The sequence below is a fragment of the Gopherus flavomarginatus genome, chromosome 18 (genome assembly GCF_025201925.1).
Source record: "Gopherus flavomarginatus isolate rGopFla2 chromosome 18, rGopFla2.mat.asm, whole genome shotgun sequence".
In the NCBI taxonomy this organism is placed as follows: Eukaryota; Metazoa; Chordata; order Testudines; family Testudinidae; genus Gopherus; species Gopherus flavomarginatus.
In genome coordinates this window covers 8982386-8998117 of record NC_066634.1, presented here as the reverse complement: position 1 = coordinate 8998117, position 15732 = coordinate 8982386, and the positions used below count along the sequence as shown (strand labels likewise).

The 15732-nt window shown below is 50.6% G+C and overlaps 1 protein-coding gene, 1 long non-coding RNA gene and 1 other non-coding gene across 3 annotated transcripts in view; 2 read left to right on the top strand and 1 right to left on the bottom strand.

The window, feature by feature from the left end:
• The window catches only part of LOC127036605 (zinc finger protein 560-like), an 813726-nt gene that overhangs the window by 590708 nt on the left and 207286 nt on the right, over positions 1-15732 (top strand). The window lies entirely within an intron of this gene.
• Positions 1-15732, bottom strand: part of LOC127036615 (uncharacterized) — a 56997-nt gene that overhangs the window by 34521 nt on the left and 6744 nt on the right. The gene's annotated exons all lie outside the window — the stretch shown is intronic.
• Positions 1141-1213, top strand: TRNAK-UUU (transfer RNA lysine (anticodon UUU)). Its single transcript has one exon. It is a non-coding gene; the product is annotated as a tRNA-Lys (tRNA).

Sequence of the window (15732 nt, the reverse complement as noted above, 5' to 3'; positions counted from 1 at the left end):
TTCTCTTTTTCCTCTTCCTGGGGTGAGCAGGGACCTGGGGGTGTTTCTTGCAGGGCAGTTGGAACTGAATTGGGGAACAGGCTTTTAGTAACAGGCAGCTCAAGTTCAGACTAATTTTGTTACAATTTTCTTTATAATGTAAAATAATTCAAAAGTAAATGGGCAGGAATGATTGGAACTCTTTTCTCCCTGTCATACAAAGAAACGGCTTTTTGGCTTTTCATGATACAGGAGTCAGGTTCATTCACTGTGCAGAACCAATGTGCACAGAAGCCTGTTGTGTTTCATTTCTTAGGTTCTGCTGCCATTGTGTGGCCATTTCCTTCCCCTCCTTTCTGTCCAAAGCGCAGAGCCCAGTTCCTCCAGGGAGAGAAGGACATCTTTCTTCTTTCCTTCCTCAACAGCCCCCTTCCTTGGAGAGCCCTTTGCTGGATCTGGGTGGGAAGCCAGCTGTTTCTGAGGATTAATTTCACACTATATTTGGGGTTGATATATAGATTTTACAGCCAGACTAGATCACTAGGTACCTCTGCTCTGACCTGAGTCATAAGAGAGTGCAGAGAATTTTACCCAGTGACTCCTACACCCACCCCAAGATCTGGCTGAACAAGGGGGGTTCATTCAGAAAGTCATTGTGTTTGGATGTGAAGGTGTGAAATGATGGGGAAATTGGCCCCTCTTTCAAGTTTAAATGTTGATACTTCTACATCTAGACCGGGGTGGCCAACCTGAGCCTGAGAAGGAGCCAGAAATTCCCAGTGTAACTGCCAAACATGCACCTTTGTATGCAACTACCGAGTCAATTGTGAACCTTCCCATCATTATCATTATCCCTTTGAAATAATGATGGTGATGGACACTTGGCTCTATATCCTAGTGTGCCCTGGACGTCTACAGGCTGCATTAGCCAATCCAACCATTCGGCACTTGCAGATGGGCACCTCTGTACTGTGCCTGAGTCTTGTACAGCTATGAAAGGCTGGTAGATGCCAATATTTCCCTGTCTTTTTAACCAACACTAATACCAGGCCAGGCCAGGACTGGGAAGAGAGACAGAGCAGCAGGTTTCCCATATTGTATCCGTTTCCCTTTTTCTTGACTAGTTTCTCCTCTGCATAACTTGTACTGCTTTTGCTGTGAGCCTTGCTAGCTCAGTTGGTAGAGCATCAGACTTTTAATCTGAAGGTCCAGGGTTCAAGTTCCTGGTCAGGTAATAAGCTACTCATTATATCTTTAAAAATTGTTCTTCTGATGTCCTCTTTGGTGTTACTTTTTCTCTTCAAAACTGTGCCTTTCCTAAGAAGGGCCTTTGTGTGTGTGGGTTTGAAGGGGCAACTTCCTGACATCCTCTCTGTCCTTGCAGCCTGGAGGAATAAAGGCCTCTGGGCATATAGCATGTTCCTCCCCTTTTTATACTGCTCCTCAATCCCAACCCACAGCCCTCTCCTATTCCCAGTGCCCCTCAATCGCAATGCACAGGCCCCTCCTGTTCCCCGTGCCCCTCAATCCCAACGCACAGCTCCCTCCTTCCCTCCAGCAGCAGGTGCTTCAGACTCCCTCAGGAAGATTTTCTTGCAAGGTTTCGTGCATGAGTCTGCATGTGGATTTTACAGTATGTTGGAAATATGTTGGGTTGCTTGCCGAAATGATCACTTTTGGCTGGTGTTGGATTCCCAGTCTCCTTGTTATTGGGACAGGAAAAATAAAGGGTTGTTAACTTGTTGTGTGAATCAAGGGCAGCACAACTGTATTTGGCAGACCCCGATTAAGGGACTCACCCTCAATTCAATAGCACTTGCTAGGCAGGGGACAAGGGTTCCTGGGCCAAGTGGGCTGGCGTCCCAATACTAAGATTTAGGTGTTAAAATAACTTTAGGACAGGGTGGCAGTGGAGGGATGAGTGAGTTCCTAGACAACACAGTGAGTGTGGTGCCTTCTTATTTTCCCCCTTTTCCACCCAGGATGGCAGGTGACCTCTACAGAGGCACCTCTGGGCTTGCATTGACTAAGGACAACAGCTGTGAATGGAGTGCCGGAGGGGGCTCCTGTTAAAGGACTTTTAGTTGCTGGACTTACAAATCGTAGGGAGAAGGACACTGCTCAGCTTATCTGGGGATGGGTCTTTCCCTCGTGGTTTATGTCTATGTGTTGGGACTGCTGACATGACTTCTGCTAACCCTGGGCTTACATTGCAATGTAGACATATCCTAAGAGGGCATCTATACTGTGATAAAATCCCACTGGCCTGGATGATCTGATTTGGGCTCCTGGGGATCAGACTGGAGCCCAGGCTTGGAAACCCTCACCCCTCGGGGGAGGTCTCGGAGGCTGGGCTGAAGCTCAAGTGTCTACACGGTAATTTTATAACCCTGCAGCACAAGCCCCACAAGCCTGAATCAACTGACTCAGGGTTTGAGAATAGTGACTTGAGTGTGTTAATGGCAGTGTAGACACAATGCTAGGCTATGTCCACACTGCAATGAAACACCCAGGGCTGCCCCATGCCAGCTCAGGCTCCCGAGGCTTTGGCCATGGGGTGGTAAATTTGCACTGTAGACATCTCAGCTCAAGCTCAATATTGGGCTCTGGGAGCCCTCAAGGTTGGGAGGGAGTTTAGCAAGCAAAAATGGTAAAATGGCACTGGAGTAATACCCTGGACTCAATGGCATTTCTCCATTGGTCTGTCTGCTTTGGGGCAGGGACAATAACACGTCCTGCTGCTTTTGTTATTTCAAAGGGTGGTTTAGGATTTTCATTCTCACACATGGTGCATGAAGCAGGGCTCAACCCTCAGTGCAAACTAAATGGGCAGCTCACAGATTCTGGCAGCCACAATGAGCAATTGGTGTGAGAGCCCAGACCTGCCCCTGTGCCAGAGGCAGGGGGGTCATCTGTGAGAGGCTGGACCACTGACCTATCAGCTCTTAACTCCCAAACTTTCAGTAATTCTGTTATCAGTGCCTGTGAGTATAATTTAAACTGCCATACTGGGCTGGATCAAAGACCCATCTAGCTCTGTGTTTTGTCCATTGACAGTAGCCACTACCAGATGCCCCAAACGTTAATCAACAAGGCACCACTGGGAGTTGAACCCAGAATTTTCTGTTTACAAGGCAGGGGCTTTAACCAGCTAAGCCATGGTGCCTACCTATGGACAAAGCACAGTCTCTGCCCACACCTGACTCCCTGCCATCCTCACTGGGGTCTGAAAAGCTTTGCTTGTGTTTGGATTCTGCAAAGCAGAGAAGCAAGTGAGCTTTTCCTTGCAAGCTCTCTCTCTCTCTCTGTGTGTGTGTGTGTGTGTGTGTGTGTGTGAGAGAGAGAGAGAGAGAGAGAGAGAGAGAATCTGTGGCCAGGTCTGCACTACAAAGTTATTTCAGCATCATTATATTGCTCAGGTGTGTGAAAAACACACAACGCTCCCTCGGTGAGCAGCTTTTGCCTGGTGCACACACTGCAATACCACGTCTGGTGACAAAACTGCCCTGTTTTGGTGACAAAATAAAACCACCTCGACGAGAGGCCTAGAGCTTTGTGCAGCAAACTTGAAGTGACAAATTGTCAGTGTAAATGCTGCTGTTCATTATATCACCATAACTGGCCTCCACCAGTATCCCATACTGCCCGCTGTGAACTCATCTGCCCTGCATTCCTGCTACAGAGGCTGGGCCCCTCCCCTTTCATAGTTCCAGAATGTTCTGACAGCTGAGCCACTATCTACACTGGGATTAGGTTGATATACTGCATTGCCAGCCTAAGTAATGTAATTACACCAACCTAATTTTGTAGTGTAGACCTGGCAAAAGAATCACACACACACCTTGGGAGCAAAACTTCACCTGCTCCTCTGCTTTACAGAAACCAAACACAAGCAACGTTTGTCAGGGCCCAGTGGGGATTGGCAGACAGTCAGGTGTGGGCAGACACGATGCTTTAAGTAACAGCAGGTACCATGGCTTAGGTGGTTAAAGTACCTGTTTTGTAAACAGGAGATCCTGGATTCAACTCTCAGTGGTGCCTTGGGGAGTGGTTTTTGTGGCACCTGGCATTGGCTACTGTCAGAAGACAAGATTCAGAACTAGATGGACCTATGGTTTAAATTACACTCACAGGCACTGATAATAGAGTTACTGAAAGTTTGGGTGTTAAGAGCTGATAAGTCAGTGGTCCACTCCCCTCACTGCAGTTTTACTATTTCCACTTGCTAAACTCCCTCCCAACCTCTATAAAATTACAGTGCAGACATATGGGCTTGAGTCCAACCTCTGAGGCCCCACGAGGGGTGAGGGTTTTTGAACCCAGGCTTCAGTGTGAACACAAATATCTGCATCACAGTTTTTAGCTTCTCAGCTTTACATCCATGAGCCCAAGTCAGATGACCCAGGCCAGCCCTACTGCCATCTTTATCCCGGGAGAGATGAACTCTAAGGGTACGTTCCCATTGCAATGGAAGCCCAGGTGTGGCACGCTGTGCTCAAAGCAGCACCCTGGAAACCCCATATTCACCACTCTCATATAATGATCATATGATTTGTACAAGTCTGCCTTGTGAGGATGGACACTGCTTGATTCACATCCTAGCAAAGGAGCTTCCTAACAAGCTGGAAGAAAATATGAAAGAAGAGTAGAGACAGCATGACTTGGCCTCTCTTCCCCATAACTCAACAGCTGGAAACACACCTGGAGGACAAAGACTGAGCTGAACTGATTCAGAAATCAGAAGAGAAATACATTCAAACCAAATTCCCCAACCAGACTAGAATTGGTTTTTCAGCAGGATTCCTGGGCACAGCCTTGTTGGGGTTATGAGAACTCTGCCACACATGAGAGTAGAAAGAGCGTCCTTGGGGTCAGGCAGGCCTCTGGTAAGGGGGTGGGGACTCAGATCCTTTCTCTGCCAAGTTACACCAGGGTCATGTATAAACCAGGGAAGTTCCCCACAATAGCCAGACAAGAACCCCCTGTACACTTGCCCTCTGTACTCATTGCTTCTGTCTCTCTTCCCCTCATCTCTGCTGGTCTCCCTCTGAGCTTTCTCAACACCTGGCCCCACAGCTCTTCCTGTCAGCCAGAGACTGCTTGTTCTAGGCCTGTTCCTGTGGATGTGGCCTCTCTCCTGATTCCTGAGGAAAGGAATCTTTCCAGGAAATGGCCATGGCTTCTGGGAATCCGCATGTGGCTGGTGGACAGCACCATGAATCATTTGGCTCCTGGCACACAAGGCAACTTAAAAGCTGAGCACCCAGAGAGGGGCTTGAACCTTTAGATTAAGAGCCTGATGCTCTATCAACTGAGCTACCTAGGCTTGTTGAAACCATCTTCACCATTCACCACAAGAGCGAGCAGCTAGGCAAAAGCAAGGCAAAAAAAAAATCCCAGGAACCCCTCACGTGGCCTAATGGATAAGGTGTCTGAGTGTGGATCAAAAGATTGAGGGTTTGAGTCCCTTGGTGGTTGTGTTTCTGCAGTTTTACCATTGTGCTGAAAGTTCTGCTCCCTGCAGGGCTGGAACCTCTTCTTGGCTGCTCAGGCCAATGCTCTGGCTTCAGCTAGAGCCCTAGGGGGGAGTTGGGGGTTGGGTGTCACAAAGGCTGGGGCATGAGCCCCAAGTGCTTCCAGTCTAGCCTTTGCCATTCCTGACTTGCCAAAGAAAGTGGGCGGCTGCCCAGGCTAGTGTGTGCGCCTGTCCCTGTGCTGGAGGGTACTTGCTACATAGCGTCTTCGGAGCCTGGGTGTTTCTCTGCTTCTCGCTAGCTGGGGAAAAGCCTCTTGGGGTAAAATCTCCTGCCCCACTGCAAAAGTGAGCACTGTGAGTGGGACCAGTCAGAGGCCCCACCATGGGGGCTGGCCCTGTTTCCTACCATCTTGTGATGTTATCCACAGAACATCAGCAGCTGCCCCACATGCTGGTGACCTTCAGCAGGTGTTTGGCATGGCAGGGAGCAGCCTGGCTGGGTGTTTTTGTGCCTCTCTGCAGGCCACACATTGGCATGGTCCTGCCCTCCTCTAGCCCTGACCTCAGTTGCTCTGTGGCTTTTAAGCCTTCCCTTGGAGCTATCAGCACCAGCTGCCTCTGCTCTAGGTGCCCAGAGGAGGAGAGGTGTGTGGGGTCACTTTTACAGATGCCCCTTCCCTGGTACTGCCCTTGCTCAGCTGCACAGAGGAGTTTTCATCCCCAATCCCTGCCTGTCACTGCCCAGCAACCCTCTGGCACCATTCCTGAGGGCTGCCCTGCCTCACTGGCCTGTTGCTTCTCTGTCTGGGATGTTTTTGTCAGCAGTTGCACACAGAAAGGACAGGAAAACGAATGGCTGCTTCACACTCCCACTGGAGGAACCCGGCGCCCTTAGCTGTGGTGAGTAAGAAGTGTCTGTTGGCTGGCAGGACCTGTCCCCCAGGAGCTGGAACAGCAGCTGCTGCCTCCCCCTTGGCTCCAGGCTGTGGGAAATGCTCATTGCCTGGCTGCATGGGCGGACGCTGCTCCATGCTCTGGAGATCATCTGTATTGGTCTGTCAACCCCCCGTCTTCACTGAGCCAGTCTGGTAAGGTCCCAAGTGCCCCCTCCGACCTGGCAGCTGAGAGTCTGTGCAGACATCAGCCCCTGCCAGCCCCAGAGCCAGCAGCAGCGCCAGCCCCACCCCCCAGCACCACAGGGGCACTCAATGCACTTCCTGTGGGGAAATGGCTCCTTGACGTCCAGCTGCTAGAGTGAAAGCCAGGAGAAAGCAGTGTCTGGCTCACCATGCGGGAGAGAAGAGACCTGATGAGTGTGGATCTCCCTCAGTCTCCCCCGCAATGCTGGTCAGTTGTATTGTCAGTGTGATAGTCAGCGTTTCCCTTCAGAGCCAGCCCTAGAGGGGTTTGGGGTCTGGGACAAATTCCCCCCTTTCATCCTCAGGCCCTGCCCCCATCCCACCCCGTCCCATCTCTTCCCATCCTGCACCTTCCTGCCCATGTCTCTCCCACCCCCCCCTTCCTGTCCCTGTTCCTCCTCCCCCCCACCCAGCACCTCCTGCACCCCACTGAACAGCTGATCACTGGCAAGTGGGAGGTGCTGAAGGGGAAGAGGAGGAGCTTGTCAGCAAGGCCTGTAGAGGGCGGGGGGGAAGCTGGCTGCCAGTGGGTGCTGAGCACATATTTTTTCTCTGTTGGTTCTGCAGCCCCATAGCTCCCATGGAGTCGCTGACTTGGCTCCTTTCACATTCTAGACAGAGGAGCAGAACCAGGACTTTGGCTGATCTATGGGGCACCAGGTGAATGGCAGAGGCTTCAGGTGCTGAGAATTTGCCTAACCCCTCAGGGACACAGTGTGAGGTGGTGCCCCAGGGATCTCTATGAAAGGAGCAGAACAGGATTTACTTGGGGTGGGGAGAGAATTGTGAGTGTCTCAGGGGGTTGTACAGAGGTGTTGCCCGGGTTAGAGACTGGCTAAAACACAGACCTCACTGTGAGCAGGATTCAAACCTGCTCAGGGGAAACCTATTGCATTTCCACTCCCACACCTTAACCACTAAGCCATCAGTGAAACAAATCCCCCAATGCCAGAGAAACTGGTAAAGAATCACAATGACCAGGTTTGAAGTCATCTGAGCTACAGAATTCCCACCACAAACCTGGCTCCCAAAGCACCGGGGGGATTTGGGGTTTGTTCTCTTTGCTTAGCCATGTGCAGTCACACAGAGAGTGCATTTAAAAGTCTCCCCTCCCACAGAGCGGGAATGGGAAATGATTCTCAACTTGAAGCTGATGTAGGGTGACCAGATGTCCCGATTTTATCGGGACTGTCCTGATATTTGCTTGTATGTTCAGTGTCCCGACTGATGTTTGGTCGGGACCCTGGACAAACAAATAACTTTGTCCTCTTCTCCAGCACACAGGCATAGTCTGGAGGGATACTTACCCCTCCGCAACTCTGCCACCTCATTCCCCCATTGGATCCCTCCCTAAATCCCAGCCCTGGCCCTGCCCCCAGCCCCACCCCCTCACTGCCCCATTGGATCCCTCCCCAAATCCTCGCTCTGGCCCTGCCTCTTCCCCAAGCACGTGGCATTCTTCCTCCCTCCCAGGTTTGCCCACGGGCCATGGCCATGGCCGGAAGCGCAGCACGGAAGCTGCTCCAGCCCTGCAGCCTGCGGGCAGCGCAGTGGGGCTGGAGGCAGCACGGAGCAGGCAGGGCCCAGGTGGGCGGGTTGTGGAGACACACGTGGGGCGGACACGCTCCTGCCGGGAGCTGCCTGGTTCACCCCTTGCCCGGGAGCTGCAGGAGGGGCCCGGATCATGGCTCGGCTGCAGAGCTTGGAGCCCAGGCTGGGCCCAGGAGTGAGGGGATGGGGGAGCTGGGGGTGTAGCGGGGGTTGGAGCCGAGAGTTGGTTGGAGATGGGGCTGTGCCACTGCCGCTTGGTGACGGGGGGGCCCTCTGGTTTTTTTTTGCTCCGCCCCCCACATCCCAATATTTCATCTTTGACATCTGGTCACCCTAGCCTGATATGAAGGAGGATGTCTGGACCAAGGGGCCAGGGACTGGCCTTTGCTAGACAAACCACTGTCAAGTTTTAGCCAATTAGGACAGGTCATCAAATAAGAACAACCTCAGGTATCAGTAACTGCTACAGGTTGCAAATTCCTACATGCAGCAGTTTCTGGCACTACACCTGCACAGCTCTGCTCCCCGGCTCTTCTCGGGCTCCTGCTCTCTCCTTAGCTCTGCCCCACTCTCGCCCAGGCAGTCCCAGTTCACATGGAGGATGGGACCCCCTGGCCAGGTGACTCTCTCATTACACTGCCTGGCCTGTCAGTGCAGCTAACTTGGAGCTTTGGCCTCTCCCCATTGTCCCTGGGGACTGTCAGTCTCAGGGTCCTGATTTCCCATTGATCCTTCCCCCTTCTATTGGTGCTGGGAACTAGCCAACCAACCCCCCCCCCCACACACACACACTAAGTTTTAGTAAAGGGCCAAGAGCCCCCTTACACAAGCCAGCCCCATGAGGGTCACCAATGTGCAGAGAAAGCAGCACAAGCTGGTCCCATGGTGTAATGGGCAGCACTCAGGACTCTGAATCCTGTAATCTGAGTTCAAATCTCAGCTGGACCTTGTGTTGGTTTGTGGTCATAGGCAGCAGGTTACATACATTTGTGGTGCTCGGGCTCCAGCAATATTTGGAACTGAGTCTCTGCCCCTGCATGTCCCCCCTGCCGTGCTGTGTCCCTGCCTGACAAAAAGCAGCGTGCGTCTGCCCCTACTGTTGGAGTAGAGGGATTCTGGGCAGAACTGCTATCTACTGCCTGAGGGTCCTAGTGCCCACCCACCACTGATGGCAAGGCAGGCTGCCCTCTGCACCCTAAGCCCCCCTTCAGCATGAACCCCCCCATCTTCAGCCCCACAGCCCTCACACCCCAACGATCTGCCCTAGCCATGAACCCCTCATCTCCCAGCCCTGAGCCCCCTCCTGTACCATGAATCTCACATCCTCAGCCCTGCACTTCCTCCCAGAGGGTGCACCCACACACTCCTTCCCAACCTCAAACTCTCTCCCAGAGCCTGCACGCTGCACCCCTCCTGCACTCTAATCCCCAGCCCAGGATTTGCACCCCAGACCTCCCTCCCCCCAAGCCCCCTCCGAGAACCTTAGGCAGGTGCGGGTGGAGTTTGGGGGGCAGGTTCTGGGCACCACCAAAATTTCTACAAACTTGCCACCCATGCTTGTGGTAAAGCCCCAGAGCTCAACTTCCCTGTCTCCAGCTGTGTAAGAGTGAATCTTTCTCCTTCTGCTGGGTGACTCACACCTGCCTGTGCCAGGGTTTAACCTTCTGGCAGCGCCTCCCTCTGGGCTTAACTTTGGCTCCTTCCCCTGTCCCTGACTTTGCCCTTCAGTCCCTCTCCTAACTCTGCCTCCAGCTGCTTGACCACCCAACCAGTCAATTTCCACCCCCTGCTCGGACCCTGGCCACCCCCTCCTCTGATTTGCCTCTCTTTGCCCCTTTTTAATCCCTGTAAAAAGTAAAGTGTGCTGGGTCCCATTCACTGGAGGGAGGGCTGGGTGCCTGGCCCCTGCCTGCCCAGTGCTCAAAGTGCCCCATGATCTTGTGGATGTTTTCTGAGTGCTGCAGGGTCACTCGAAGGGGGAGAGAGACACGGTTAGGAGGTGATGCAGCCAAGGGTGCCTCACTCAACACTGAAATGCAGCCACCTCTGGGGTGAGTTACACAAGTCAGCAAATGAATTTGGAACAAGAAATGCACTGAAAGGACCGAGGCAGCTGCAGGAGGTGGAGAAAACCAGAAAAAGCAGTATCCCTGGATCCCAGCCCTGCCCTTCCCCCACTCTACCCCCTAACCTGCACTCCCCTCCCACATTTGAGGGGAGAACCCAGGAGTCCTTGTCCCCAGCCTTGCCCACCCCCCGTATTTCGATATGGCTCCATCCAACAGCTGCCCCCACAATTGCAAGGCAGTGCCATGGGGCACACCAGGGCCTGCCTTTTTGCACAGGCTGGGCAATGCCAGTGCCCCAGGATGGGGAGAGATGATGCTAAGGGAGAAGCAGGCAGCAGACAGCTCCCATGACAGAGAAAGAAATGCTAGGGGGTGCTATGCTGCAAAGAGTGAAGGGGGTTGGGAGGGAATGGGAGGATCTTCCCTCACAGCAGGTGCGTCTGTCTCCCTCCCAATTCCTCCCCAGCCCTACCCCAGCCCAGGCTAATCCCAGCCCAGCTACCAGGGTTAAATTTGGCCTGGATTCCCCAGCTGCTGGGGATAGGGCGTGGGGCTGGGAAGCATGAGCCTCTACTCCCCCTTCCCCAGACACAGTTGCATGGGCACAGACCAAAGGAGCCTGCAACACTGCTGCCTAGAGGAAACTGAGGCACCAGCCAGTGACAGACACATCATGGCTCTCCTCATCCTCATCCTTTTTTCCATATACAACCTGGCCGGGGAGGGGGTGGTAAACTCAGGGCGGTTGCGTAGTTAACCTGTGGAATTCATTGTGAAGGCCAAGACTATAACAGGGTTCAAAAAAGAACTAGATAAGTTTACGGTGGATAGATCCATCAAGGGCTATTAGCCAGGGTGGGCAGGGATGGTGCCTGTAGCCTCTGTTTGCCAGAAGCTGGGAATGGGCAATAGGGGATAGATCACTTGATGATTCCCTCCTCTGTTCATTCCCTTTTGGGAACCTGGCACTGGCCACTGTCAGAAGACAGGAGGATACTGGGCTAGATGGACTTTGCGTCTGAACCAGTCTGGCCGTTCTTATGTCTCCCTTGGAGCAGCAGTGACCCCCCAGTGGGCAGTCAAAGTAATGCACAGAAGGTGTTTTGCTTGGCGCAGCAGTGACACCTCGTGGCCAATCAGGATAACACACAGAGTATGTATCCCTTGGAGCAGCAGTGACACCCAGTGGCCAATCAGGGTAACACACAGAGTATGTATCCCTTGAAGCAGCAGTGACACCTCGTGGTCATTCAGGGTAACGCACAGAAGGTGTTTCTGTTGATACAGCAGTGACACCCAGTGGTCAGGTGGTATAATGCACAGCGTGTGTCTGCGCTCTACGAGCAGTGACACCCACGGACCAGTCACGGTAAGGCACAGAGTGTGTTTCCCAACCGTCTGGGTAAGGCACAGAGCATGTTTCCCATGGAGCAGCAGTGACACCCAGTGGCCAATCAGGGTAACACACAGAGTATGTTTCCCTTGGAGCAGCAGTGACACCTCGTGGTCATTCAAGGTAATGCACAGAAGGTGTTTCCCTTGATACAGCAGTGACACCCACTGGTCAGGTGGTGTAATGCACAGCATGTGTCTGCGCTCTACAAGCAGTGACACCCACGGACCAGTCACAGTAAGGCACAGAGTGTGTTTCCCACCAGTCTGGGTAAGGCACAGAGCATGTTTCCCATGGAGCAGCAGTGACACCCAGTGACCAGCAGGGGTGGCATCAGACTCTTCTCTTTTAGTGGGGGACTGAGATGGGCTAGACAAAAAAAATTGGGGGGCTGTGCCCCCCATCACCTGGCCCCACCCTTCACGGGGGCCATGCCTCTGCTCCTTCTCAGTTAAAGGCCAGGCTCATCTCCTCTCCCCCCGGCTAGGGTTTACAGCAATACAAACTTTATTAAAATAAAATAGTAAACAGGGTTTACTTTAAATATTCTAAATCTGTCCAAATTTTAGTACTGAATCCAAAGTTCTCTTAAAGATCCCATCAGTAACCAAAACCTAAATGAAAATTGAAACCAAAAACAAGGCTTAATTTAAAACCCAAACATTAAGAAAAACTTTGTTTGTAAAAATAAAAACTAACAAATGCTGTAAATTAATAATTTCAACATTTTATCAAAAAAGTGTGCTACAGCAGAATGATAAAATAACATCAAATAAATAAGCATGACCACTAAAACCTCCTATAGAGGAATTGAATCCTTGAATACTGGTCAAATCTGTATAAAATATGCAGAACTATGTCGAAACTGGTGTTGCAGGGTAGCCATTCAAATCCAGAAAATGTCAATTAAAAGCTCCATTCCAACTAAAAAAACCAAAACAACCCAAGGTAACTTATGTGCATATGTACATGTCATCAACAGGCACAAACATACTAGCCTATGAAGTAAACGTACCCTAATGTTTTGTGGGTGAGGAATGAAATTTGGGCATAGGAGGAAGGATTTCCGGCCCTTGTGCCCTATAAAAGAGGTAAACCACCTCGCTAGAGCACTTTGCTCTATCATTGTGACTTACTTCCTCCACTCTCTCTCTATCTACTATCAGCAGGCTGTACTTGTTCTTAAACTTTAAGTTTCAAGGGAACTAGGCTAAGTTCGGTTTCCTTAAGTTGTTATTCTTTATTAGGTTTTGATTTTAAGTTTAACATATTCCAGTAAATCCTAAGTAACACCAGCTTTTTCTAAGCACTGCATCTTTCACTTAAGAACTGAGAAACCTGAACTGCAAGGCTGTTCCTGTGTCTCTTACCACCAAGTTATCAAGGAAGGCTGTGAGTATATTAACCAAAACTTTGTTGCATATAATGCCATATGTATCTTCTGAATAGCAGTAATGCAACTGTAACTTTGTAACTTAATTAAATTAAATTAAATGTAAGCTAATAAATTAATTTTTCATCAAATTATCCAAATTAATATTATTAGTACACCCTAAATCAGGCTACATGGGACAGAGTTGGAGTGCAGAGGGATGAAGGCACTGGCTCTGGGGGTGCAGACTCTGGGGTGGGGTTAGAATGAGACATTCAGGGTGCAGCAGAGGACTCAGGGTTAGGATAGAGAATTGGGCTGTGAATGCCATGGAATGAGGTCAGGAAAGAGAAAATTGAGATGCAAGAGAGAAATCAAGCCAGAACAAAAAGCAGAAAAGAAGTGTGTGATTTGAGCTGCAGAGAGAAGAAGAAACCTCTGCCTGTCCCTTCTCACTAAAGCATCTATGAACCAAATGAGAAACATCTCTCCCGCACTGCAACAACAATTCCAGTTGATCTGGACTGAGGAAAGAAATCTTCTCCTTTGCAGTACTAACAGACCTGGACTGAGTCATTAACACCTCATCCTCTCTCTCCCCCACCCCCTCCAATCTGGTGTTCCTGACCTGGGACACGGGAGGGGCTCCTCTCTTCTCCATTTGGGACATGGCGGGATGAGAGAAGTGACAGGGCTTTACAGGAAATAATTATTTGCCTGATTCATGTGCCAGTCCTAGTCCTTGTTAACCCAAACAAACCGTTTATCCTGCATGCTGATGCCAGTTTGGAGGGTCTGGGAGCAATCCTGTACCAGGAAGTGGAAGGAAATGTAAATCTGTAGGCTTTGCCAGTTAAGGACTGTCTGATAGCGAAACTCGCTATCCCATCCACCAGCAGCAGTTCTTGGTCTTGAAATGGGCCATCACTGAGAAATTTCGAGACTACTTGTGTGGTCCTCAGTTTCAGGTGTGGACAAAGAACAATCCACTGACTTATGTGTTAACAAGGGCTAAGCTGGATGCTACAAGGCAGAGATGGGTGGCTACTTTTGCTAGCCATAACTTCACATTCAATACCAATGAGTTGGTATAATAGAGAATGTGATTTATCAGGACCACCAATTCTCGGCTGGGGGAAGGATGTAAGCAGGGTGAGAATGAACTCTACCCTGACATCTGTTGGTGATCTGTTGTAAAGGTCTTTTGTTGCTGATGTGCATGGTCACACCCACCCCGCATTGCACAATGGTGGTGCTTGTCCAAAGGGTCATTTCGGCTGCTGTGGGATCCACAGTCTCTTTCTTATTAGGGCAGGGGTAATAAAGTGCAGTTATTCCGGTGATATGAATCAAAGACAGTAGAAAGAAACTTAGCAGTTCATGATTTCAGGACACACACACAGAGCAGTCTTTTACCTCTCAGAACCAAAACACACCCTGAAAGAGATCAAACAGCATAAGCTTAAGGGAAACGACTGCAGCACTGACAATAACTCAAAGAGATTAAAAAATGCTTCTGTCTTTACACACCAAGAAGAAAACCAGCAGGCACAAGCCAAAAAGCACCAAACAAACATCTATTCCTACCTCCCACAAACATTGGGTGTGCAGAACCCAGACTCCTTAATGGGTGAGTACTTTTCAGGAGAGGGTGAAGCTCTCAGGCCTCAAATATCATGTACAGTTACTCTCTCCTTGATCCAAAACGAACAGGAAAATACACTGGAGTACTCCTGCCCCAATAACAAAGAGACTGGGGATCCTACAGCAGCTGAAATGACCGTTTGGACAAGCACTCCCATCATGCAATCCGGGGTGGGTGGAACCATGCAAATGACATCAGCCTCAAAAGGCCTTTCAACAGATCACCAACAGATAGCAGAGTAGAGTTCATAATGACCCTGCTTAAACTAGATTGTGGCAAAAATTCAAAAACACTGAATGTTAAAACTCACCAAACCCAGGTCAATCCATTCTCATAGTTGTATCCACTCATTATACTCCACACCTGAATGTAGCCCTCACATGGACAACATACCCTCCCAACTCAATGTCTGTACATTAACCTTTTACCGCCAGTCGGGGCTATTGCAGATTATGTATTCCTTATGACGCCTGATCTTAAACCGAACTTCGCACCCCCTGGGTAATCTGTATGTTGTTCCCTGATCACCAGAAACTTCTGCGCCTAAACGCTGTACCATACACTTTTTTTTCTTTGAACGTCATCTTAATAAAATGTTGACATTTGTTCGAGATCCCAGCTCCTGTTCCTTTGCAAGGCATGTGCGTTTGCTCCGGGTTTTAGTCTGCTAAGACAGCGAGGGGGGCCGATTGAGCCAGAGGCACTTGCCTGCTGCAGACACGGATCCAAGGCTGAACCTCATCCCCCACCAGCTGAAGGCTTAATTGAAAACAGTTTAAGAAGTGCTCCTGTCTCCGGCACTCAGATACCCAGCTCCCAGTGGGGTCCAAACCCCAAATAGATCCCTTTTACCCTGTAGATGCTGTAAAATCCTGTGACCAGGGCAGCTGCCTCGCTGCCTGTGCATCTGCCTGCCAGCGCGCGAGCTCGTAAGGCACTAATCTGGATAGTGCCGGCTGGGTGGCAAAGTTGCAAAGAGCAGAAGAGTGGCGCAGCAGAAGCATGCTGGGCCCATAACCCAGAGGTCAATGGATCGAAGCCATCCTCTGCTACATATACGCTCATTTCTTTTCCCTCCGGGCCTTGCAGCGAGGTGGTGACCAGCAGA